Raw genomic sequence first — 25523 nt, forward strand, 5'->3', positions numbered from 1 at the left:
GTTGGCATGGATTTAATCAGGGAATGCTTCCTGGAAGAGAAGGCTTCGGACCAAAAAAAAAAAAAAAAAGTGTTGATTTTCTCAGTCTACTCTTAGCTTTCAGTATACATTTCTCTGCCAATGTCCACTTTGTGTTTGCACATCCTGCTAGCTGATTTTTCAGGTCCCCCAGTGTATCAGACATAGTAATAGTTTAGCTGTATAAACATCCCCATGGGAGCCATTTTGTAAGATCCCATTGCAGTTACCAATTCTGGTTTATGGTTTATTACATGCTGGTTAGAATATAGTATTAAAAAACCAAAGTCATAGGGCCAAACCCCAGGTCAGTCAGCTACTAAACTCATTTTAATATGTGATACAGGAAGAGGGTTCATTGTCTTTGCCCCAGTGAAGTAGGTGACCAATCCTAAAGCCAACTCCAATGCCTGAAATTACCCTGCTCATATGGACGGTGAGATGAGTCATCCTCATAACAGTAACAGTATTTTCAGGTACTTTGCAGTCCTTTCACATATGTTAGACTATTCAGTTCTCATCACAACCCTGTGACTTTGCTTTACTGTTTTTTTTTTAAGATGAATAAAGCTAGTAGATCCTCTTAGATCCTCTGCTCTCTTTAGCACATCACCTGCTTCCATGTATGTGGGGGTCCCACATTTCCTTGTATGTGGGGGTCCCAAATTACCCTATATAAGCATCGCCCAAATGTGTTCCATGAAACATTAGTCCTGCAAAATGCTCCTTAAAAAAGAAAAGACTTCTTTGGTCAAATAGATTTGGGAAATGTTGTATATCTTGTCGTCCGCATCTTGGAGGTTCATACTGCACACTAGTTACATAAAAGGTTGTGAGGAATCCTGTTCAACTTTCACCCAGATTTTGTCAAGTCTGTACATCCCCAGGATCCTTTGTTGGCAAATACTTTTAACATGTTATTGAAGATCCTCTGGGCCATGCTGCACTAAAGAATGCAACTAACCACCAGTACTCAGTTGTCTACTGTGAGTCTCAGTTCCCATTCAGTCCCTAGAGCTAATGGGCTTAAGGACTGCAACCGAACTGTGCAAGTCACCTGTCTGATTCCCACTGAAATCAGCATACTGTCTACAGGAAACCGGGCTGGTTCATTAACATTTGCTTGCATACCTGCAGTTACTAGACACTCATGACCTCTCTAGATGCCCAGTCCACTGACTGATGACTCTTTGAGACCAGAACCTCATGGAATGTCTGCACTTAATCCACTCCACAGTCCTCCCAGTAACTGATGGTGGTTCTCATGGACCCTAGGCTTGTGGCATATGGTTTTTAGCAGTGAAATCCCTTCTCCAGCCAGAAGCAAGAGGGATCTTTTTAATTAACAAAAGCAAAAACAAAACAAGACAAACAAAACACAATTTTCCTTCCTTGTGCAAAAGCTCTCAAAAGTTTTGAGGTTTTTCACTGCACATAGGAAGCACCTGACCATAACTCAGAGCTCGAATAACCAGCCCCTCAGGCCCCTCCCACTTTACACCCCTCTCCTTGCTCCCTGCTCTGGTCACATGGGCCTTGGTAGCTGTTCTTTGGGGGCTCTGAGCTCACTCTGCCCTGAGACTCTGAGGCAGCTCCCTTCCTCCTCCTATAGCTCTTCCCTCACCTGTTTGCAAAGATCACTCCTTTTTTTCTTTTCTTTTTTTTTTTTTAGTTTAAATTCAATTAGCCAACATATAGTACATCCTTAGTTTCAGATGTAGAGTTCACTAATTCATCAGTTGCAGATAACACCCAGTGCTCATCGCATCACTCCTTTTCTGCAGTTGTATCTCAGCTCAAATCCCACCCCCTAGAAGGGACTTCCTTCATCACCTCTTCTCAGTAGTGACTCCAGCCTCCCCACACCTGCCTTTCTATCACATCACCCTGTCTTATTTCTCAGACTTTCTTAATATCTGAAATCATTTCTTTTTTCTTATTTTTTTTTGCTTGTTTGTATCTGTGGCTGCTTGGGTCAATGTTAATCCCTGAAAACAGGGGTCTCACTTGTGCCCCAAAGCTAGCATAGTGCCTGGGACATGGTAGGGCTTAATAAGTATTTGTTAAAGAATGAATGATAAATGCTTAATAAGAGGGTCCACATGACCCACAGTAGGGTATGAGGGGGAGCTCGACCCAGACAGAGATGACTGCTGGGTCATCCTGGACCCCCTGCTTCTCTAAAGTAGCTATTTATCCTTTCCCACTCAGACTGTTTTCTCTTTCACCCTAATGAGGACATTCTATCTGTTCACAGCAGACAATAGGCACTGTCTTTAAATATCTATTGTAATTGCCAGAATCAAGATTTCCATAAATATGGATTTCTCCACCAGGAAGCATACATTGTATATTATTCACCCTATGTTAAATATAGATTTGTCAAAAAGCACAATCCATCGTACTGAGTGAAGTGTATAGAGGGAGCACATAAACCCGTTAAAATATTATAATATGCTCTGTATGGTATTTTTAGGATTTCTTCTCCCTCTGGTGCAATGAAATATTATCCTGTGGGATATGAATCTTATATTCCAGATCTATTCCCTCATGTCATCCACTTGATTTCACACCTTTAGCTGGGCCTCTGGGGCCCTCATGGCTGGTGTTTCTTGCTAGAATTTAGAAGCAAAGGAGGAAAGGAGGAGATGGAAGTGTAAGAAGTAGAGTAGGTGCACTTGATCAAATCCTTAGACACACAAGAGGCCAGGAATTTTTCCCTCTCAAATGATCTCCTTATTTTCCCTTTTCAAATTTATCTTCCCTTAAACTGAGTTCTTTATCCTCTAAGGCTAAGAGGGTACATTTACCCATTGCTCCCTAAAAGAGCATGACTTGGAGGTAGCTTGGCCTGGATTTACTTGAGTGGACCCTGATCCTCAGAATTGCTTGCCATCTGACCTTCAAACTAGCTCCTCATTTTGACCAAGCAGGAGCAGCCACAGTGTGTGTGTGTGGTGGGGGGGGGGGGGGGGGAAGAGACAGAGACAAACAGAGAGACAGACAGGGAGACATGCAGAGACAGAGAAAGGGGGGGGGCACTCTGCAGCCCAAGGACTGTGGAGATTGCCGTCACTGGTTAAATATTGAGAAATACATTTAGTAGGTGTAAGGCATTTCTTTGACTCTGTCATAGTAAATATTCAATCAGAAGAGATAAGGTGGTCTTGTAAAAAAAAAAAAAAGTACTAAACTAGATGCCAGAATATCCAGAGGATTCTTTTTGGTTTTATCGTAATGTAGCAGTTATGTGCCCTTGAGCAAATCCCACGTTTTCCCTGGGCTTCATTTTTCCCATCTGTAAAATGATGGTTTGAACTCTGTAATAGGTAACATCCCTTCAGGCTCCAACATCCTAGATTCTAGTCTAATTCACTCAAACGTGTTTACCAATTGACAACACTATAGTTATTTGCTGGTCAAACTTTTAGCAACCCCCAGAAGCAGGTATAGGCTCTCACTTCTTGGATCTGATTGTAGCAAACTCCTAGCACTAAATGTAGATGCAACCAGTCTTGAGTTTTATATGTAAGACACAATTTTAACCTGCTGTATGAGCTGGTTACGTGGTCGAGAGTAGGTGAGAGGAGGCAAATTGGAAAGGGGGCTGGAGGTAGGGACTGCACGGTCATGTATAGCAAGCAGGAGGAAGAAGTGGGAACCTTCAGAAGCAGCATCAGAACTCCGCCGGGGGCTGCTCTCTCTCAGACTCACTCTGTTGTTGAATCAGAGTAGACTGGACTGCGTGTGGTACCCTCTATTTAAGACCACGGTGGTGACTAAAATGCCTCCGACAGTAATAATTAGGTGCTGACATTTGAGCACTTACAAGGACATTCCCTTGCATTGACTTAGGTTGCAATGGGGAAAGTGAGGCCCAGGACCGGTACAAGGCCCAGTTGAGATCTGGACTCCACCAGTCTGATCAGAGGGCTGGAGCTCTTCACCTCTGTGATGTGCTGCCCCTTCCCCAGAAAATTTGGTAAAAAACAGTCTTGGTACCTAGGTCACCTTCAGTTTCTAGAAAATCCTCTCATATCACACTGCCTTCCTCTAACATAGATAAAGGTGCATTACTACACGAGGGTCTATGGATATTAAAATAAAACAAAACTGGGTGATGTGCTCGATGCCTCTCCCTGTCAACTCTGCGAATCAGGAAAAGCATATATACACATATCTGTTCTCCATCCGTCTGTCCATCCACCCATCCCTCTACCATTGGACATCTAACATCCACCGCTCATTAGGCAGTGGAGATGCACTGGCGTACGAGACAAGCCCTGACCTCAAGGACTATTACCTTGACCGTGGGAGGGCCCGACAACTAAGCAGGTGGCAACACTTCAGTGTAAGCACTGTGGCAGGGATGAGTTCAAGCCTTAGGCAGGGACACCTAACTCCAGCCTTTGGGGACCTCAAAGAAGGCTTCCAAGAGGACGTGCTAGCATGGATGCTGACAGATAAGCAGGAATCAGCCAAGAGAGGGGGCATGGTGCCATTGCGCATATATGAAGGGCATTTGGGGAGGGGAGGCAGAGCATAGGGAATAGTCAGTGGCATTGCAGCAGTGTTGTAGGGTGACAGATGGAATCTACACTTGTGGTGAGATAGAATGTACAGAGAAGTTGAATCACTATGTTGCACACCTAAAAATAATGTTAACAGTGTGTGTCAACTATATCCAATTAAAAAGATTTTATATATATATATATATATATATATACACACACATATACATACATATACATATATATATATACACACACATTTATTTATTTCAGGTAGAAAGAACAGCCTTCGCAAAGACCTGGCAAAGAAAGAAGACACAGCGTGTTCAGGGAACCCGGCCAAAGTGTCAGATTCAGAGGTCTCTGCCTCCAAGAGAATGAGTAGCAGAATGTGTCCAACAATCAGAGCGAGTGAAAAAAGAGGCCAGGAATTCCCTCCTGGGGAGGTAGGAGGGCAGGACTGGCAAGGGCAGGAAAACCCACGCACAGTGCAGGCTGCCTGAGTCCATCCTTGGTTCACTCAAACCTCTGATAATCACTCCTTCTTAGGGCACCATCCACTTAGTATCAATAAATCCCCCAGCCCTGGGCATCGCCCTGACAGCTCTCTCCCAGGGAGGGAACTCCTGTATCAGCAACTCCTTTTTATTGTCACTTCATTTAAGGCTTCTCACACCGACATTTCTCCTTGCTCCTGGCTTCAGTCCCTGGAAATGTGGCAGCCTCATTGTAAATAGTGGATAATGAGATGATAGGACAGTTTCCTTTGGGGGGAGGGAGATAGAAAGTGTGAGTAGCGGGGTGGGGGACCTTTAGGTATTCATCCTCCTCCCTGAATAATACTATCTTTATCGGTGAGAATGGCATTCTTGACCCAACTCTAACCTTGTGATGTCAAATGTGTTTTATTTCTGTCACTCAGAGGCCAGTAAGAATGCCCCTCCATCCCCTTATACTGTCTTGCATCCAAGATCTAATACTGATGTGCCATGAATTACCATAATAAATATAAATTGTCCCCATCCCCTCTAAACAACATCACAGTTATTTAGGATTCTGAGATATGTCCAGAGCTTCCCTGTTATTTACTAGATAAAACCTTATCGTCCATTTGCTAAATTCAACACATATTTATTGAGCACCAGAAACTAATATTACCAGAAAACTGGGATACAGTGATGATACAAGACAGGTGTGCTTTCTGTCTTCATGTAGCTTGCACAGGAGTTCACAAAGTTCTACATCAAGGGAAGGGAAGGATATTTGAAAGAGTAATAAGGGGTTCAACCATAGAAAAAATGGTCATAGCAACTATTATGGCCAGTGTTTACTGAGCACTTACTACCGGCCAGGTATGGTACTAAGCACCTGGTGTCAACATCCAGGGAGAGGAACCAGTTTATCCGAAGAGCTGAGAGAGAGAGGAGGGGACCTTAGAGAAGCTCCAGAAAAGCCAGGGTAGGGATGTGGCACAGAGTTGGAGGGTGGTAGGGACCCCATTGCCAAGGGCCTTGCCAGGCCTTGAGAAGTTAAGTCTCTGTGTCTCATGTCAATATTGCATTTTACTTTGGCTTTGGATTCACCTAAGCTTCCTGGGGACTCTCTTCATGCTGGCCCTGGAGCCCAGCTGGGACATGGCAGCAAATGGAGATGCAGAAGAGGAGCCATCCTCCCTGCTCAGATTGCTGTATTTGTTAGGAAACACGAGTGTTAATTACCAAGCGTTGAAAGCCAATGAGATGTGTCACTGTATATGAGGATAAGAATTAGGTAAAGGCTGGGACCCCTGGTCCTAGAATTAGACCCATCTTGTAGTTGACACATGAAACCAGGGGCAGGGGACAGGACAAACAGACTGACTCTTCAGGTTTCTGATACGGTTTTGGAAAAGTACCTGCAAAGAAGCAAATCTGGGACTATGAATAAGCCCCTCTCCCTCCCTGGGTGCAATTTCCCCACGTGAGCCATGGAGTTCACACTGAATCAATGTTTCTCAAACTTTCGTTTGTTTGTTTGTTTGGTAAAAGACCTCTAATAAAACTTTAATACTCATTGGAGATGTGTAGTTCTACAGATGAGAATGTTCTCTTCTTTCTCCCCATCTTTCTTCTATCTTTCCACCATCCACTCATCCAATAAATGTTTACTGAGCATGTAGTACATGGTAGGCAGCAAGATGGTACCCAGGGGATACAACACTGGATAAGGAGACAAGGCCCTGCTATCATGAAGCTTCGATTCTACAGAGTGGGGAGAAATTATATACAATCAATAACATCACTTTGGACACAGTAAACGTTTGAAGAAAATGGCATGATTTGTGAGAGCCACTGGCAGGGAAACTTTAGATAAGATGGTCAGGGAGACCCTCTTTATGGCACGAACACAGGAGCTGAGAAATGAACCGTAAGAAGAAGCTGGCCAGGCAAAGGGCCAGGGAAATAGTTTCAGGCAGAAAAAGGACCAAAAGTACAAAGACTCTTAATTAAGGCTCAGGAAAAGATTGGTGAGTTTCAGAAACAGAATGAAGGCCAGTGTGGATGTAGCATAGGAGAAAGGAGGAAAGCAGTAGAGATGAGCATGAAGAGAAACATTCTATAACTCTCTGAGTAAACTTAATGCTCCTCCAAGGATTATGGTACCTCGTGTGTGACTTGGGTACCTGTAGAGCTCTAGAGCTTCACCTTGGCCTGAGGTCAGTACTACCTGATCTTACCAGACCTTTCAGTTCTAACATCTTAAAGCACAAGTCAATGGAGGAGAGACACAGTGGAGGGTAAAGGGGTTCCGACTCAGTGGAAAATGGGAAAGGGAACAGCTTCTGACTTAGGTGTGATGGGACCTCAAATGGATAATCATTGAGTTCACAGGGCTCTAGTATAGATGCTGCTGTTTCTTGGATGTTTCTAGGCTGGCTTTAGGTTCCGGGCCATTCATTCCTGCTCTTGCTCGACCCTAAAAAGCCCTCCTGCCTCCTGCCTTTTTCCTCTCCAAATCTTTTCCCTTCTTTAAAGGTTTAGCTTAAATGCTACTTCCTCCATGAAGCTCGTATGCCTCCCCATTCCTAGCTCTCATCTAAAGGTCTCTATCCTTCTTTTAAATGTCCATAAAAATTTGTGTATCTTATCAATTTTTATCTATCTCTCATGCTTTATTAGTTTAAGTTCTTTGATTGCAAGAACAGAAATCAACACAGGCTAATGTAAGTTAAAAAGAAGTTTGCTCTAAGGATATGATGGACCCACAGCTAAAAAACAAACAAACAAAAAACAAACAAACCCCCCTGGGCTTTAGAGAAGTTAGAATTGCAGAAGTTTTAGAATCTGGGGTTTCATGAACAGTCTCTTCAGTGTCCCTACTGTCTAGCCATTTGTGATAACTGCTCTATACAGTTCAAGACTGGCCATGCTCAGGGCCTGGATCACCCCTTGGTCAAGGGAAGGCAGAGCAACTAGCTAACTATCTTACCAAGATGGCAGCCAAAGGGAAATGAGGGTGTTGTGAACAGAGAGGAGATGGATGGTGGGCATAGCAGACCAACAGATGTCTACTGAATTTCTATTTGCTGTTATTTTATAAGTCGAAGTCCAAGACTACGTTAGGCGCTCCATAAATGTCATATACATCTAAACACCAAGGTTAAGTAAGGACCTGTATAAAATTCAGTTATTGTTACCTGTTTTCGATGGGTTAGATACTGTGAAATAGAGTGGTGGATAAGACAGATGATACCTCTGCCCTCATAAAGCTTCTATTATTCTTCACAATCCCTAGATGGTATCACACAATGACTATACAATATTTTTGGCACATAAGTAAATGAAAGAATGTAAATGTAAGTCATTTACCAAATTAATCAATTGATACTATTCTTGACAACTGATGTCATCTTGCTCCAAGACTTCACTTGCATTGGTTTGGACTCACTATTTTTCTTTCATATTATCAACTGACTTTATATGTTTTCACCCACAACTGAAGTACAAATTCCCTTGAAGGTAGAGGCCCTCCTTCATCATTTTTCTTGATAGGTACAATGAGCAGTACCCTAGACAGAGTTGGGTAGGGCATAAATATAAATGCTTGGTGATATTACTTGTCTCACAGTCTTCTAAATTAGGCTGACCATCTAGCAACCATGAGCTTGTAGGATATATAATACACCCTTCCCACTGCCATGCTCCAGCCCACTGAACTCTATTTCTCCCTGTTATCTTAGGCCAACAGAGAATGAGAGCTGTGCTCTTAGGCTGGCATCCAGAACCAAGCCAACCTTAATGTATTCCACCCACAACACCCAGTCTCCTTAGCCAGTGCTCCCTAGGCAAAAAGGTTTACATCCCATTACATAACTCAACCCTTAGGATGTCAAATGGATTAAAAATGAGGGCATTTTCACCCTGCATAGCAAACTGCTTAGCATTACTATGTACCCATGTAGTGTTATGGAAAGAGGATCTTTCAGAGATATTTCCTATAATGACACATATAATGTGTGCTTTCCTCCTTGACCCATCACTTAATCCAAGAACAATCATAGGATCATAGATTATTAGTGCTAAAAAGGTACTTGGTCTTGAGGGCCTTCTGGCCTAGAGAAAAGTCTCCTAATATATAACTGTGTGACCAACTCCACTTTAAAGTCGTCTTTTTTTTTTTTATTTTTTATTATGTTATGTTAGTCACCATACAGTACATCCTTAGTTTTTGATGTAGTGTTCCATGACTCATTGTTTAAGGTCTTTTTAATTTACATGTGCTTCAAATGTACATAACCTGGAGTCAAGGGTATCACCAGTCACAGGTAGAGCCTCCTACCTCACATGATGTTAGTATACTGGAAACTTCCCACTAACTATGTATTCTGGGTGGCTGGCACTACTTAAGAAAAATACTATTCTTCTTATTGGTATAGTTATGTCACCTACTGAGTATTTACTGTGTCCAATTCTGTTCTAGGCACTTCATCTGCATTTTATCATTCACTCCTCACAGCATCCTAGTAATTTTTTTTCCTAATTCATGCATGAGGAAGCTGAAGTTCAGGGAGATTAATTAATCTTCTACAAATCACTCGTGTGGTAAGTGACAGAGCTGGGATATGAATCCAGGTCTGTTCCACTCCATGGCTTGTGCCTTGAGCTATGCTCCTCTGTCCCCGAAGGTCTGGCAACACAAAGCAGAGCTTTCGTTCCCTGTATGATATTCCAGCCAAGGCCAAGCACTCACTATGTGCCAGGCACCATGATAAATGTTTTATGTGAATTACTCATTTACTACTAATTTGATAGTATGGATGAGGGATATCATTATTATCCCATTTTATAGAGAGAAGACTGAGGTTAAACAATTTGCCCAAGGTCACACAGCCATGAAATAGAAGATTCAGAATCCAAACACAGGCATTCCAACTTCAGAGCCATTGCTTTGACCCTCTCTGCCAGGTGTCAGCACACTTTCTCCACAAAGGGCCAAATAGTAAATATCTTAGGCTTTGTGGGCCACATGATCTCTGTTACAACTAGTCCATGTAGCTTTTGTAGCACAAGAAGCAGCCAAAGACAAAATGTAAACAAGTTGAGTGTGAAATTCTATGACAGTATAAAACCTTATTTACAAACACAGGCCACGGGCTAGATTTGGCCTGTGCGTTGCAGTGTGCCAGCTCCTACTCTGTGCTTTTCTGCTACTGGATAGCAGGTAGGATGAGATGCTGGAAAAATCTGGGGAGAGATAATAATAACTCATAGTGCATTACAGGATTCTCAAATCTCTCACATCCATTTTCTCTTGTGAATACCCAGTAGGGTAAGTAGGGCAGGAATGATGACCCTTGAGCCCATGTACAAACGAGGAACCAAGGATCGTGTAGCTGAGGAATGACAGTAATAGGTGACTGCCCACCTTTCTTCTCCACATTTTGCAGTTCTTTGGTGGTGACTGTGGGTATTCTTCTGTGTTGACTGCGGGGAAGGCGGGGGTCAGGAGCCATGAGAGGGTCAGAGTCAATTGATGATGTTCCAGTTTGGCTGAAGGCCATTGCTTGCTGGCTTCTGTGCAAGAGCCAGTAGGGCCTCAAAGCTCACAGGCTCCAACTGAAGTGTCAACACACAGAGAGCAATATGGCAAGTAGGTGGGGTGGTTCTGACCTCTAGGCTTCCTCTTCTACGCGCTAGCCAGCTTTGGTCTAGAGAAGGCCATAACACTGCCTTACAGCTACAGACGACTCTGGGGTAGGAGAAACCCCAATCCTGAGAGGGCAGGAACTTTGAGGGGTTTATTTTAAAAATGGGTATGTACCAGAGGGTTCACAACATGGTGGCTGGACCCTTCAAGGCCAAGACTCAGCTACGTGCAGGAGTGCTGGGTAAGGTGCTGTGGTAAGAGCATTATTTGGACAAGGTTAGGGCTGGATTTGAGGATAATGTCAGGCAGAGCATACTCTTGGATTGGGTTCTAGGGCTGAGGAGAAGGTTGCGTCCAGGGCTGGGGTGAGTGTTTACTCAGCCTCATTTGGGGGTAGGTGGGGTTCACTAAAGAGTCCAGGTTGAGACTCCATTTACTTAGCTTTGCCTCTGTGTAGCCTTTGGGAACTAGCACACTAACCAGCCAGAGCAGACTGAATAAAAGCAAGGATACTAACCAAAGGGAAGGGGTTGTAGGAGAGATTAGCATCAGAGCTTCCCCTGCCTTTGGCCCATCCACTCCCCCATACCTCCTCTCCCCTGCATCATAAAGCAACTTCTGTTGGTTCATGAATGAACCATGACTGCAAGGCACATTGGGTAAATCATTCATGAGGTGAGGCCAGACTCTCCCTTTGGCTATCTTGATTCTGTTTCCTGGGTGAGTGGGAGAAAAAAAATATTTTGATTCTTATTTGTTATTCTTTTCCTATGAAAATCATGCATATAAATGGGCTTTTCTAAGCCAAGCAGCAAGTCTACAGTGCAATGCACACTGATGAGCCTGATCGGCACCCGTCAATCAAGGCAAGGTTTTACCAAAATCTGCAGATGACAGCCCTAGGGTGCCCTAAAATCAGTGAAATTCGTTTTCCAGTGAGGGTGTACCCACTGAGGAGGGTGAAAGGATGAGAAGGAGGGATAAAATAAGGCTACAGAAGACGAGTGGTTCCAGATCTCAAAATTGTATGACACCACCAGAAACCAAAGTCCACCTTGTCTGATATCTGAATTTACTCCTGACCTCTGCCCTTGGCTGATTTCTGGAGCTGAAAACTAACCAAGTGGAGAGCTGGATACAGAAAAGCTAAATCTTTTTTTTTTTTTCCTTCTGTTCTTCTAATCCATGGTCTCAGTGAAGCATGCTGGGAATACCTCATTTAAAACAAATGCTCAACCAGTAATAGAATGTTGCTATGAACATGAGCTTGCCTTTCCTTTCCAACAGGGATGTGACAAACAAGCAAGAGTCTACCATTCTGGGTATTTGAAATCTAAGGCTGCAAGCTCGGCCCCCTGCCTATTTATGATCCTGTCTCTGCTTCCAGGCCATGCCCCCACTGTCTCAGCTTCACACTGCTCTTTCTCTTACCTTTCAAGATGGTCCAAACTTTCTTGCCTTGGGGCTTTTGCACATGCTGTCCTCCCCTAAGAAGTTCTTCCACCCTCTTTAAATGTCTGGCTCCTCACTCCTCTGGTCTCCACGTTAGTGTTCTCTCTTCAGAGAGGCCTTCTCTTAAGTATACATCCTGCCTTTGTGCTCTCTACAGCAGTGCCTTATTTCCATCATCTCTGTCTTTGATTATCCTGTTTAATCTTCTGTTTTTTTTGTGTAATATCCCCCAATAGGGCAGGGATTATGACTATTTTCTCCATCACTACAGTCCTGGCATCTATACAGTGCCTGGCACATGGGAGGCACTGAAATATATTTGCTGAATGGAATGAATAAACGAATGAATGAATGATAGACCAAACATGCTGCTGGTTCTCTACATGACCTTAGGCGAGTTATTTCCCCTCTTTGGAGTTCATTTCCTCATTTGTAAGAGAAATGGGATTTAGTTAACTCAAACGCTCTTCCACTTCTACAAGTTTTCTTCTCATTTTCCAGATGGGAGAGGGGAGGCCCGAGAGCATGCTGTCCAGCCTAGGGACTGGAATGCAGGTCTCCTAGACAATTTCCACCAACTGAGACTCTCCCAGCTGCTTCTCTGCAGAGATGCTCACCCCCCACTCCTGGTACTGAGTTCCCTTTGTACCAAAATTTGAATCACTTTGTAAGGTTTCTCAAAATGCAGGATGAGACAACTGCTGCCAAAAACCAGTCCAGGCTGCTTCAATTCTGGAGGGAATTCTGAGAATACAAGCATTTCTCACTATCCTGGGGTGTTCTCTTTGTATGTCCCCACTAAAATGAAGAGTTCTAGGAGTGGGTGTGTGGGGGAAGGGCTGAGATTCAAGCTAATACTGGGGAAAACAGAAAGCGAGGAAGGAAGGAGAAGGCACAGGTACAAATATGAGGAACAGCTGTGAGCATTTAAGGACAGCATGAGTGTGCAGCTAATATACTAGCTTTCCTACTTTGGCATAATGCACCCACAGGACTCCATGTGGGAGAGCCTCATGGCTCTTATTCAACCCTCCAGCCTCATTTCCCGACGGTCTCCTGAACAGCGGAGACCCAAACACAAACTGATGAACGCAGCACGCCATTTCTTTCCAGGTCTCCATCCCTCTGCACACATTCCTCAAACATGGCCCTCCACACCTGGAAAACTTCTACACATCCTTCAAGACCCCACTCAGATGCCAACTCCAGTGGGCAACCTACCAACTGTTCCAGAACAAAATTACTTTCTCCTTTGAGTTTTTAATGCACTTTCTTAGTACTATCTCGATATTTCATAATTTAGCATTTTCATGTTTGCCTTACGACAAACTTATGACACAGCTGTCATAAAATTTGTTTAAAATTTGTTTTTTAAAGTCTCATGGAACACTACATCAAAAACTAAGGATATACTATATGGTGACTAACATAACATAATAAAAAATATTTAAAAAATAAAATAAAATAAAATAAATTCTCAAGGCCTAGCCCCGGTCTTGATACAGTAGATACTCAGTACTGCTGGTTTGCTCTCCTGTGAAGGGAGGGCAATAGTACCTGCTTGTCTGCTTTGAGTTTACCAAAGTTCTAAACTCACTAGAAAGTGTAGTAAACACGTAAGCCATTCTTTTATTCTAATCACACCACCAAATAAGAGATAGACCAGACAGGATATTATTATTCCCTTTATCCACATGCACTTCCAAGGGTTAAGAGGCTTGCTCTGTGTAGCACAGTCAATAAAAATCAAACTAGAAAGAGAAAATCATGTTGCATGAGTTCAGGTAGAGTGTTTTTCCCATCAGATCACAAATGCCTCTCAAAAGTTGGCTGTGAGCTTGGTCACAATGATTGGCTGACTAAAGAAAACATGGATAAAAGTCCCTCCAGAGATGTCACACATGTATCTACCTCCCCCACTTTCTATCCCCACTACCACCTTGGCCTGCATCTCTGTCACCATTCATGATTCACACTCATTACACTGTATCATTTCCTTTATCCTGGCCCCCACTTTGCCCACTTTCCCCCCCATCCTCATCCATTCTTCGCAAAGCAGCCAGAATATTCTTTTGAAAACAGAAATCGGGATCCTGTCCTAATGCCATGGCTCTAGCCCCCTCCAAGGTTTCTCATCATGCTTTGAATAAAGTCTAAGCTCCTTTGCATGACCTCTAAGGGTCTGTATTGTCTGGGTCCTGCTGACCTGAACAACTTCATTCATCATTTCCCTGTCCCTCATCGATTGCTTCCGCTCCTTGGACGTACCACGGCCTACCCAATGCTGCACCCTCTACGTAGGACTCATCTTCTACTCTGCTTGGCTGGTTTCTTTCCATCTTTCAAGGACTGCCCTAAGTAGGTTACCCACTGTTCTCTGTCACAGCATTGGTTTGTCCCCTTCACAGCACTTTACTCAAGTTGTAATTACCGTAGAAGCCCCTTTATCTGATGCAATGGGGACTGCAATTAGATTATTTGAGAAAGATGGTTAAAAAGGAGAATCACAAAAAATGATTCATAGCAGGCATTTTCTTTTAGTTTAAAACACTTAAGTGCACAGGTATTTATCAATCTTTTGATATAGTGGGAACTTGAAGACATTTACAAAATAAATTTAAGTACAGAATTTTTTTTGTTTTCCCCCCAATTTTTTTATAGTTGTCTCGCCTACACCTAATATCACAATGTTTTTGGTGATTCATCTTTGTGACTTTCAAAAGTATGTAACTTAGTTTCCAAAGAAAGAAAACAACTTTGTTTTGCACTCGTATTTCACTAGCTTACATAATTTTTAGTTACATTGCCTAAATATAATAAAAACACAGGTATAAATAGGTTTGGAAACAATAGAGTTGATTCCCTGGACATTTCCAACAAAGTTGATGTGAACAGAAATACACGGGCTGATCAGGGAAGAGGCTACTGACCAGGGGCCTCGAGCTCCCCAGGAGTGTCAGTTGGGGTGTTTACAGAGAGAATGGGGAACACAGGTTAATCTAAAGAGATGGCTGAATGGAGGTTGGTTATGAGAGATTTCACTGCATCTAGGTCATTGTTGGCTTGTTAATGATCTGTTCCTCTTAAATTAAGGCTATAAGCTTTGAGAACAGGACCTCTTTCTCCCTTTCTAATAAGCATGCTGAGCTGGTGCATAGCATTGAGAAGTAAGACCAGTGCCAAGGAGATGAATCGACAAGTGAATAGACTCTCTTCCTCAAGTGAGGACTTTGGTTTCCTCAACTGTAAGAGGACAGGCATGGATTATACAAGCATGGTCATTTGCAGATCCAGTTCTGTTCCCACTAATCACATTACCGATAACCATTTCTATATTTCAAGTTCTGGTTTCCTCCATACATTCTACACATACCTTAGAGCATTACATTGTCAATCTCCCTCACACCCACACATGTCATACAGCCACCACCACCGCCACAGCGCCACCTGCCCTCCTACCTGGGAGGATGCCTCCCTCCTCCAAGACAGGTGTGCATGTGGCAAGGTCAGTTATGGTCTGTGGTGCTAGAGCTATGAAATCTCTGCTGGGTTTGTGTCTTTGGGGAGCTGTGAGGCATGAAATTGCTTTGTGTATGGGTAGGAGGGGCCTCTTCTCTGTAGATCTGAGGTAGAAAGCTTCTATCTGCCTAATTTGAAATATGGAGCAAAATCCTCCCCAGCCACCCACTGCCTTTGGTTGGTCTCTTCTGGTCCCCATAGTGCTGAGATCCAGAGAGCTGAGATCTGGTGAGTGCCTTGAGGAAAGAAGCTTCCATGGGTCTTTCAGCTATATATCTGCCTCTTATATCTAAGGGAAGAGAGGGGCTGATTTAGGATTTGGGGATTCTGGTCACCAGCATAATGACAATGGCAACAGATGATGATGATGATGATGATGATGATGATGATGATGATGATTTCTAGTATTACTGATAGCTGCTTGCATATATTGAGCACTTTGATGCTAGGAAATAGACTATATTTTATATTCATTAAATCTTTTAAGCTCTATAGCAGCCCTAGAGTGTATGCACTACTATAATTATGATTATCATTATTTTATAAAGGAAGGACTGAGGCACATGTCAGTGGACATCATAGGACCAGTAATGGGAGAGCTAGAATTCAAACCTAATGTATGTCTGACTCCACAGTGTGAGTTCTTACTATTATGCTGAATCACCTTTTAACATATCTAACACCATGACATTCACTGAGTAATTAACTTATTGATTGATTCAGCATATCATATGTGATACATTTTGGGGAAAATAAGAAGGCAGGTAGGAAATGTTTGTGATGATCGACACTGTAGATAAAAATGGGGCACTCTAAGGCCTTCCTTCTCCTGCTCTCCTGAGACCAAGGATGTAAACGTTTTTTAAAAAGATGTATTTATTTATTTGAGAGAGAAAGAGAGACAGAGAGAATGTGTGCATGAACGGGAGCAGGAACAGAGGGAGAGGGAGACAGAGAATCTCAAGCAGACTCCCTGCTGAGCATAGAGTCCTGGCTCAATCTCAGCTGTCTGCCCTGTTCTCCCTCTTGAGAAAGAACTGCCCTTTCTTCTGAATGTACAGAACACGTTGTACTTCTGTAGAATTTTCTTTTTCTCTTGTACAATTTTTACTAGTGGTTCATGAATCTGTCTCCCTCATCACACTAGAATGTCCCTCTAAAAGCAGAGGCCTTGGTTCTTATTTTCCCCATAGTGTATCCCATAGGATCCTGTGCCTCCATTTCCTAGCATCGTATCCGATGGAGCCCAGGTGAGGCTTCAGTCCTCCTTGACCTAGTCACCAGCACCAAACAGCCAGAGCTGTTACGTAAGATTAAAGGTACTTACATCCTTGGTCTCAGAAGAGCAGGAAAAGGAAGGCCTTAGAGTCTCCTCATTTTTATCAACTCTCTACAGAGTTGGTCATCATAGACATTACTTACCTGCCTCCTCACTTCTTCAATGCTGAGGCAGTTTAAAGTGTTTTCCATCTTTGCACCTCACTGGCTGTCAGCTGGGCTCCAAGCTGTGAAGGCCCCAAGTCAGTATGCAGTGCCGGGACGACATCCTGAGGATGCTTTGTGGGAGGAGAAGCTGTGTGTACAACATGGACTTCTAGAAGAGCTGCTGCTTCCAGCTTCACCCAAAGCCAGGAGGGACATGGAGGGAGGACTAGGGAGGGAAGGAATTGTATCTTTGGCCTCCTCAGGGGCTAAGTCTACAGAGTGAAAGGTCATGGGCAGCCATTCAGGGTACATTGGCCTGTGAGTCCCCAGCTTGGTGTCTACTGTACCGGCCTACCCTGCCTGTCTCTCTGTAGAAACTTGACCAGCCTCTTCCCATCTCAGGGCCTCAAGGTCCTCATTGGTAAACCAAAAGATTGGGTGGCAGTTCTCTATGATTCCAATGTTCTCTGATTATTCTCAGCTGCAAGGTGATGAACATGAGCCCAAGCAAGGCTGGGCAGCTGACCGGGCAAGGGCTCCGTTCAAGAAGCGGACCATGGTAGTAGTCTTGTGCGTTGGTTCCTGGATCTGAAAATACTACAAAGAGTGCCCCATCCAGTGCAGAACTGTACTGCATGAAGAAGAAGCTAGAACACAAAACCCAATAATTTGGTCTACTGTATGGACAAGAAAACCAGAACAACACAAAACAAAAAAGCAAAACTCTGATTCAGGAGTAGGCAGAGGTACTGGCTATGGAAGGATCTGGGGAGAGGGAAAATGCAAAGGCAAATGAATATGTAGGTGCATTTAGTTCATTTTTAAGTTGTCAACTATCCAATAGTGGCTGCTTAGCCTCAGATGTCACCCAGAGGAGCCAGATAATGTTCACTGCAGCAATAACACAGAGTAAAAGCTATCCTTTATTGAGCATTTACTAAACATTGGCATTACTAAACATACGCATTAATTTCTTTATTGCCCACAACAATCTCATGAAGAAGGCATTAGCATCTCTATTTACAGATATAGATACAAGGGTTCAAGGTCACGTGGACATGGCCGATCTGGGAATCACAACTGGATCACTGTGCACTTCAACTCCATGCTTGTAGCCATCCTCCCTTCAGAAAAGCAAACAGACAGACTGACATGCCTCCTTACACCTATTTCCCTGTGATGATGAGAATTTCAACTCGCCCTCTCCACTCATTCCAGTCCTTCAAGATCCCACTGAAATACCACTGCTTCTGTGAGAACCCCCACCGGGGTCAATCCACCCCTCCCTGGGCTCTTAGCTCACGTTTCCATTAGTGCACTTAGCACTTTTCTGCACTGTGCTGGAGTTAATTGTGTCTGGTCCTCTCTTTATACACCAAGCAAGTTGTTCAGACTCTCATTTTGGCACTTAGTGTCTTGCATTAATGCCAACCGTGCCTGGATCTGCCTCTTGTCTTTTACAATGAGCCCTTCCGTTAAGGAAGGAGCTGTGTCTTAGCAATCTCTCTGGAGACCTGGCACTTAATAGTGCTTTGGGAACAGATGCTTTCTAGGTGAGGCTGGAACACCCAGATGGTTTCTCCATCCTGTCTGCTTTATCAACTGTGAACCCCCTCCAGTGTACTTTTCCTTGTGCCTTTTCCATGGTCGGGGCCACAGAGCAATGCCAGGCAGGGTTGGGAACGCCGGTGTAGAACAACTTTCAGACAACTGAGCAGGTGAGGCCACTGCCCTTCTCCCATGCCATTCTTGTCCTTGTGGCCCTCTTTCTTCCAACGCAGGCCTGTGCTCTTTGGCATCATAAGAGTTCACTTTGGGGAAAAGATTGCTTATCCTGTTCTCTTACTCTGGAGTTAGTCACTTCCTTCTTCCTTCCTGGGGAATAAAGTCTCTGATTCCTATACAGAAATCTTTAGAGATCATTTTTCATGGGAGAGAGACTTTAAGGGCCACTTGGAATACTTAGGGTCACCTGACTATGTTCACTCCTGGCTGGATATCCGAGTGGTTAAGAGCACAGGGTTTGACAGTGGACAAACTAGGTTCAATTCCCCAATCTGTCCTTTGGGCAAGTTAATGAGTAACTCTGGAATCTTAGCTTCCTCATTTGTATTGCAAAAATAATAATAGTACCCACCTAATGGTGCTCTTTTCAGAATTAAATGCATTTAAAATGTGTTCTTAGCACACAGTTCACGCTATTGTTGCGATGTTGCTGCTGTTGTTTTGTAAACAACATCATGTGGCCACTAGAGAGATAAGAGCAACAGGCAACTGAAAACCTTACCTCTGCAGTTCATAGGAAATGAAAAATCACATGTAGCTTCTAGTTGGGAGCCTAAGAATAGCTGTAGTTAAGTTTTTGCTTAAAAATAACTTGCACGTTTTTAGGCTTTTTAGAATCCAAGGTATTTTAGAGAGCATCTTTACCAATTGTGCCACTTTATAGAAAACAGAAGCTCGGGGAGGTGAAGTGACATTTCCAGGGTCAATCAGCCAAAAATCAAGCCAGCTGGCACTCTTCCAAGCCCAGCCCAGTGTATCTCCTACTGGGTATCCCTTGAGCTGCTCCCCTTTTCTTGGATTTACCCACTGAGTGCCCCTTCCACCTTCCCCATCAGTCCCCATGGTAACCTGGGCAGCATCTAAAGATGTTGCTTTGCCCCGGATTGAGATGACGGTAACGCGTCTTGCTGCACAGACATTGCCGGGATGAGTCTATTTCTCTATGCAGACAAGTTTCCACTCCACTCTAACCGTCCTTTACTGCCACTCCTAGTAGGCTACTGCTGCTAAAAGTGACATGCCAACGTCTATATTAGTACTGCGGGTTAGGGGTCCAGTCCTCCTGTTCAAATGCTGCCATTGAACTCTTGCTGATGAGAATCACACTGGCATTCTAGAGTGAGTGTCAGCGATACAAAACACAAGGAAAATGAGCTGGATTTGTCATTCTTCACACTGAGACAGCAGAGTCAAGGCCTAGAGTAGCTACCAGAGATGAGCTAAAGCATGACTCTGGGTGGAAATCACTCAAGGTGCAACCACGGGGAAGAGACCCTAACCTGACCTATCAGGTGCACTGACTCACAGAGCACAGCCGACAAGCACTCTGCCCTGAATATGTAACCCAAATATGCCTCGCACTCTACCGCCTCTGAACTTTTGTTCCCATTGCTCTTTCTGCTTTCCTCTATTTTTTAAAATTATATAGGACTCTGTATCATTTAAAAAAGTATTTTTAGTCCTGCTGTTTTGCTGAATAATCATAACTCAACGAGGCAAGTACTTATCACTGCCATGTCACTGATAAGAAACTGGCAGTTTGGAGGCACAAGAGGACTTGCTCTGGGTCACAAAGCTCACCTTTGCAGTCGGGCCTTCTTCATTCTCCAGTCTTCAGGTTCGGAGACTTCCCATATGTGAGTGTCGGTGGAGCCTTTGTACTGGAGACTGAGCTTACTGGACATAAGCACGAGATCACCTGGGTTTGAATCCTGGCACTTGTCACTTGCTATTGGCTCATGGTGTGAGTCTAAGCCTGTTATTTAGACAGTCTATGCCTCAGTTTCTCCATATGCAGAGTGGGAATAATCATAGTTTCTGTGTTAAAACAATGAGGGAAGTCAACGAGCTTTTATGTGCAAAGTGCTCAGAACAGTGACTGGCACAAAATACCTGCTCAGTAAATGTTGCTATGGAAACTACACTGCTTCCTGTTTGAATTCTCTCTGCCAAGGCTCATCTGAAATGCCATGAAGTGTTATTCTGACTTTTTGTAAACAGATGTAATTCCTGCCTCTTTCAGACCCTGTAATCATCTGTACTTTGCTCACAGCACACAGTGTGTTCTGCTGTGCACTGGAGATATCTATAAGCTTGCTTTTCTCATCCTACTCCCTGCTCGCCTGTCAGTGCTGTGGTATCAGAGAGAGCTTTCTGATAGAAGTACTTTTCCTGCAGTGCCCGGCATGGTGCTCACTGCCAAAGAGGAAGGCAGTTGGCAAATATTGGTTACACTGAACTCAGTCAAACCCAGAATTCCAGTTCCCACTAAGTCCTAGAATGTTAGGGCTGGAAGGGCTCCTTAGGGATCAGTCAATCCTGGGCTGCTGGCACAGGGAAAAATACTTGTCCAAAGTCACACATGTTAGTGCCAAATATAGACATGGAAGCCAGATCTTACCCTACCAGCAGCCCTGGGCTCCACGCAAAGCGCTGGGCTGTGTCTCTCTCCATGGAATGGAGGAGAAAATACCCCACGTACCAGAAATAAAGAGAAAAGGATGGGACAAATGACAGCACACAGCTAAGCTTCAGCATCAGTACTGCTCACAGAATAGAGATGCATTAGGGATGCATACCCAGAAGCCTACCAGGGGGGGAAGAACATGAATAAATTGCATAGCCAATAAGGTAGTTTCCCTGAACTAACTTGGTAGTTCTCCATTGCATGAATGGATCAGAAGCCCTGCACAGGAGAAGCTTCCGGATCCTGAATATATTAAAATGCAAATCTTTAAATGGTTCTTCTCTTTCCATTTAACATGGAGTCTAAACTGATGTCCTCTGACTTTGGACTCCAGAACACCTTCTTCTTGCTGAGATCTGTACAGAGAGGAGACTAAGATAGGTGGTCCCTGTTTTTCATAGTTCTCCTCATGATTATCTAATCTGGTAGGAATGAGAAAAGGTGAAGTTCTTATCAGCCTGCACCCCAGAGCCTCTTCTCCACAGACTATTGCCATGTTTCTCCTTGTTGAGGCTTCAGGTAATGTTTAAAATATAAAATGAATCAGAAATAATTCTGTACTGGTCAACTTGACTTGACCAGAGAAATGTTTTGATTTCTGGTACTGTGACATCTTGTCTTCCAACGTAAGATAAGGTAAATAGGCTTTAAGATGGTGAGCTTCCCCATCATCTCTGATGTAAATGCTTTGAGGGAGGGGGTGGCCAGGGAAAAGCTAGTTTCTGATGACCAGAAAGCACAATAAGCAGGCACAGCCCTAGAGTGGGGGACTGCTGAGGTTTACATCCTCACTTCCACCTTGTTCAGATGATGACAACCAAGGCTGCCCATAACCACCAAGTAAGCCTCTGAAAATGGGGGCACATTGGCTTGCCAAGTCACGGTTAGTGAGAGATAATTGTTCACACAGCCTTCCTGGGGAGAAATGCCCGGATGGCAAACAGTTCTGACCAGAGGATTTGGGGAGAGGTCATCTTCTCTTTTTGGTCTCTATATCCAATACATGAGTCATTTTTAAAACATTTTTAATGTCAAGGATAAAAGTGCTTGTAACAGTTAAATTGTGAAGGTGCACTCAGGAGAAGTGAAAAAGACTTTTTGCAAAGGAAATTGATCTGGAAGTCATTTCCAACTATTGACTGACTTGATGGTACCCATTTGTTTCCTTTAGATTATTACAACCAGTTGTTGTTGTTGTTGTTATTTCAATCCATATGCTGGCTTAACAAATATACTAGGGAAACAGTATGGGATTAGCCTTCAAAGAGCTTATGCACCATCTTACCAACACCATAAACCATGTGTGAAGTGAACCGGCACTAATTATTATAATCTTTGCCTTAAAGAGCCACCTTCTCAATCTCTGATTGGTGTCAACTTCCATACTGCTCCAAAGATGAGCCATTAGGTATGCTGAATGCATATTTTTTGGGTGGCATTTCTAAATTTAAGTTTTCCCTGGGCACAAGGGAGCTGACTTGACAATATGGATCCCATTACTTGCAAACCATGCCATTCTCTGTTATATCAACACCTTCCATGTTGATAGAAGTAACAGTGGTAAAGAATGAAAACAGAATTGGTCTAGAAATTTTGAAGGTTAGTGGATTAATAAGATAGATTGCTCTTTATTGCTGTTTGTTTTTCACTCTTAATCAGTGTCTTCACATAAAAAAAAAAAGAAAGAAAGAAAAGCTTTCTTCTCTTTCTCACTGAATGTTCCATCAGCTCGTAACATCCTGAGCTGTCACTTAGTACCTCCTAGTAACATATAATAAGCCCCCGCTGATGCTGTTGAGCTATAAGTTCCTTGAAGTCAGAGACAATGTGACATGAATAAGAACCAGCTCTGCAGGTCTGTCTCTCTTTGTGCTAAGTCCTGGAGGCAGTACTCTGCAGTGTAGGGTCAGCAAATGCATGACACGCATACTCCCCTCTTCCGCACCCAAGGCAGACATCACTAATTGATCATGGCATTCCTTCCAGTTTAGCCCAGTCAAGGCCTCAGAGTCCTCATCATCAGCATGCTTGGAAGTCACTACCAATTTATCAGAATTGACAGGCCTGATAAAACCTATTTTCTGGCCTAGGCTTAATGGTTAAAAGCAAGGGCTTTGGAACTGGACTGACCTGAATTCAAGTCCCAACACTTAACACTTACTTGCTATGTGACTCAGAGGACAGGTGTCCAAGTGCCCTAAATCTCAGTTTTGTCCATTGTCAAGTCACTGTTCTTCCCATTCTTCAGAGGCCTAAATTTAGGCATTTCCTCCTCTGAGAAACCTCTACTCACATAAAGCTGAGGGTAGCTGCCTCACTAGGTCTCAGAAAACACCCTGAACTTACTCTTCCATGGTCCTTCTCGCCGGGACAGTGATGCACCCCTTCCTTCTAATAACCCCCATTGGTGAGTGAGCTACTCAAGGATGGTTACATTTCACAGTTGTATTTTCAGAGCCTATCAAAGTCCTGATACAGTAAACAGCGAAAAATAGGCGGTACCATTAACGTATAAAAAATCACTTAAAAGAGTGCTAATATGACAAATGCTCAACAAACATTAGCTCTTTCCGTATTTATTGCTATGTTCCATAACTGTGAGGCTCAGGGAAGACCCCTTAGCATGGAGCTAGCTTTTACATATGAATGGTTTAATTTTAGATCCAGTTGCTCTTCAGCTGCCAAGGGTACCAAAGGTATCTATACTTTCTGCACCTTGAGAGAGTTGCATTCCTTGAAACAGGGCCATGTCTTTGTCTCCAGTCCCATAAAACCTAACATAGTGGTATGGCTTGAGAATCTGCAGTTCTATCATGTTCCCTGATGATGCTTTTGCTGCTGGTCTTGGACCATCCTTTGAGAATCACTGACTAATGGAAGAAAGGAGATAAAAGAGGAACACTCTTGCCTAGAGAAGAAACTTTAAGTTCTATTTGTCTGCTCCAAGAATGGCAATGATCTCCATTTGAATCCTGCAAGCTGTATTTGCAACCAATTCTCATTAAAGTCAAGGAAATTTACACATAAGTATCAGCTGCAGGACCCTGCTGAAAGATGAAAAAGCAGGGTTTCTAAATTTTGCTGATGGAGCCTGCAATTTTCCCCCTTTCTCAGTTGACAACTAGCGAAATGACTTGATACTTTAATATCTCACAGTTAATATCATAAGTTTGCAAGATACTTTATATTTTTTTCAGAGTGTTTTCATCCATATTATCACATTTGATTCTTATAATAACTGCTTTAGTGAAGAGGCAGGCAGAAATTAGCATCTCTCTTTGAATGACAAGGCAGAGTAAACCAGGACCCAGAATCCTCAATTCTTTGCCAGGTCCCTTTTCCATGATACCACATAGTCTCTGATGCAAGTGTCAGTTCTGCCTTTGAGCTCCCTTCATGTACTAAACCTTAATTTATTTCCAATTGCTACAGATGCTTTGAGTTAGAAGACATCATCAGGAGACATACTCATCAGAAGGTTCTTAGACATTTGGGGATACAGATTTCATTGACAGCCTCAGGAAAGCTTTGAACTCTTCTAATACAATGCAGATGTGTAAATACAATACAATTTACATATAGCTTCAGGTTGTACATGGACCTATTAAGTCCACGGCCACCATGTTTCATGACTGCAAGAGGAACCATTCCCAGTGAATGAACTGTGGCCCTGTAGAGATCATCCACAAGCCATGGAAGAAGAGCAAAGGCCATATATCCAATTTTGGTTGGTTGGTTTTTATGATTTTTTAACAGATGAAAAACTGAGATTCAAGAACTTAAGCACTTTGTTTTAGGTACCAGAGCCAAATAAAGGCAGAAGTAAAGTGGGAAGCAGAACTTCCAGAAGGCAATGTGGTACTGTGGAAGGGAATTGGCCTTGGAGTCAGAGAAGTTTTCATTCTCAGCTTATACTATTTACTGGCTGTCAGACCTTACTTAACCCCTCCAAGATTCAATTTCCCCATTTTACTCATAGGAATCAGGAAAGCAAATAATGTCTAAAAGCTGTATTCTGAAAGGGAGCTTCTAGTCTATGGATTAAATGAAAGACAATCTGTCAAGTGCTAACACTGGCTGTGGCACCCAGTAAACACAAATTCCCTGGCTCCTGAACCATTTTCTCAACTCAAGTTCATATGTAACAACTGGCTAAATTTTCCTTTCTCTCAGGACAGGTAGGTTATATGCCTGGTTGACCAGAGACCATACACACTCAG

At 43.3% G+C, this 25523-nt stretch overlaps 1 protein-coding gene across 4 annotated transcripts in view; it reads right to left on the minus strand.

Moving 5' to 3' along the window:
* GRIA1 (glutamate ionotropic receptor AMPA type subunit 1) overlaps positions 1 to 25523 on the minus strand; it is a 294487-nt gene that overhangs the window by 142761 nt on the left and 126203 nt on the right. The gene's annotated exons all lie outside the window — the stretch shown is intronic.

Source organism: Ursus maritimus, unplaced genomic scaffold (genome assembly GCF_017311325.1).
Source record: "Ursus maritimus isolate PB19 unplaced genomic scaffold, ASM1731132v1 scaffold_15, whole genome shotgun sequence".
Taxonomy (NCBI): domain Eukaryota; kingdom Metazoa; phylum Chordata; class Mammalia; order Carnivora; family Ursidae; genus Ursus; species Ursus maritimus.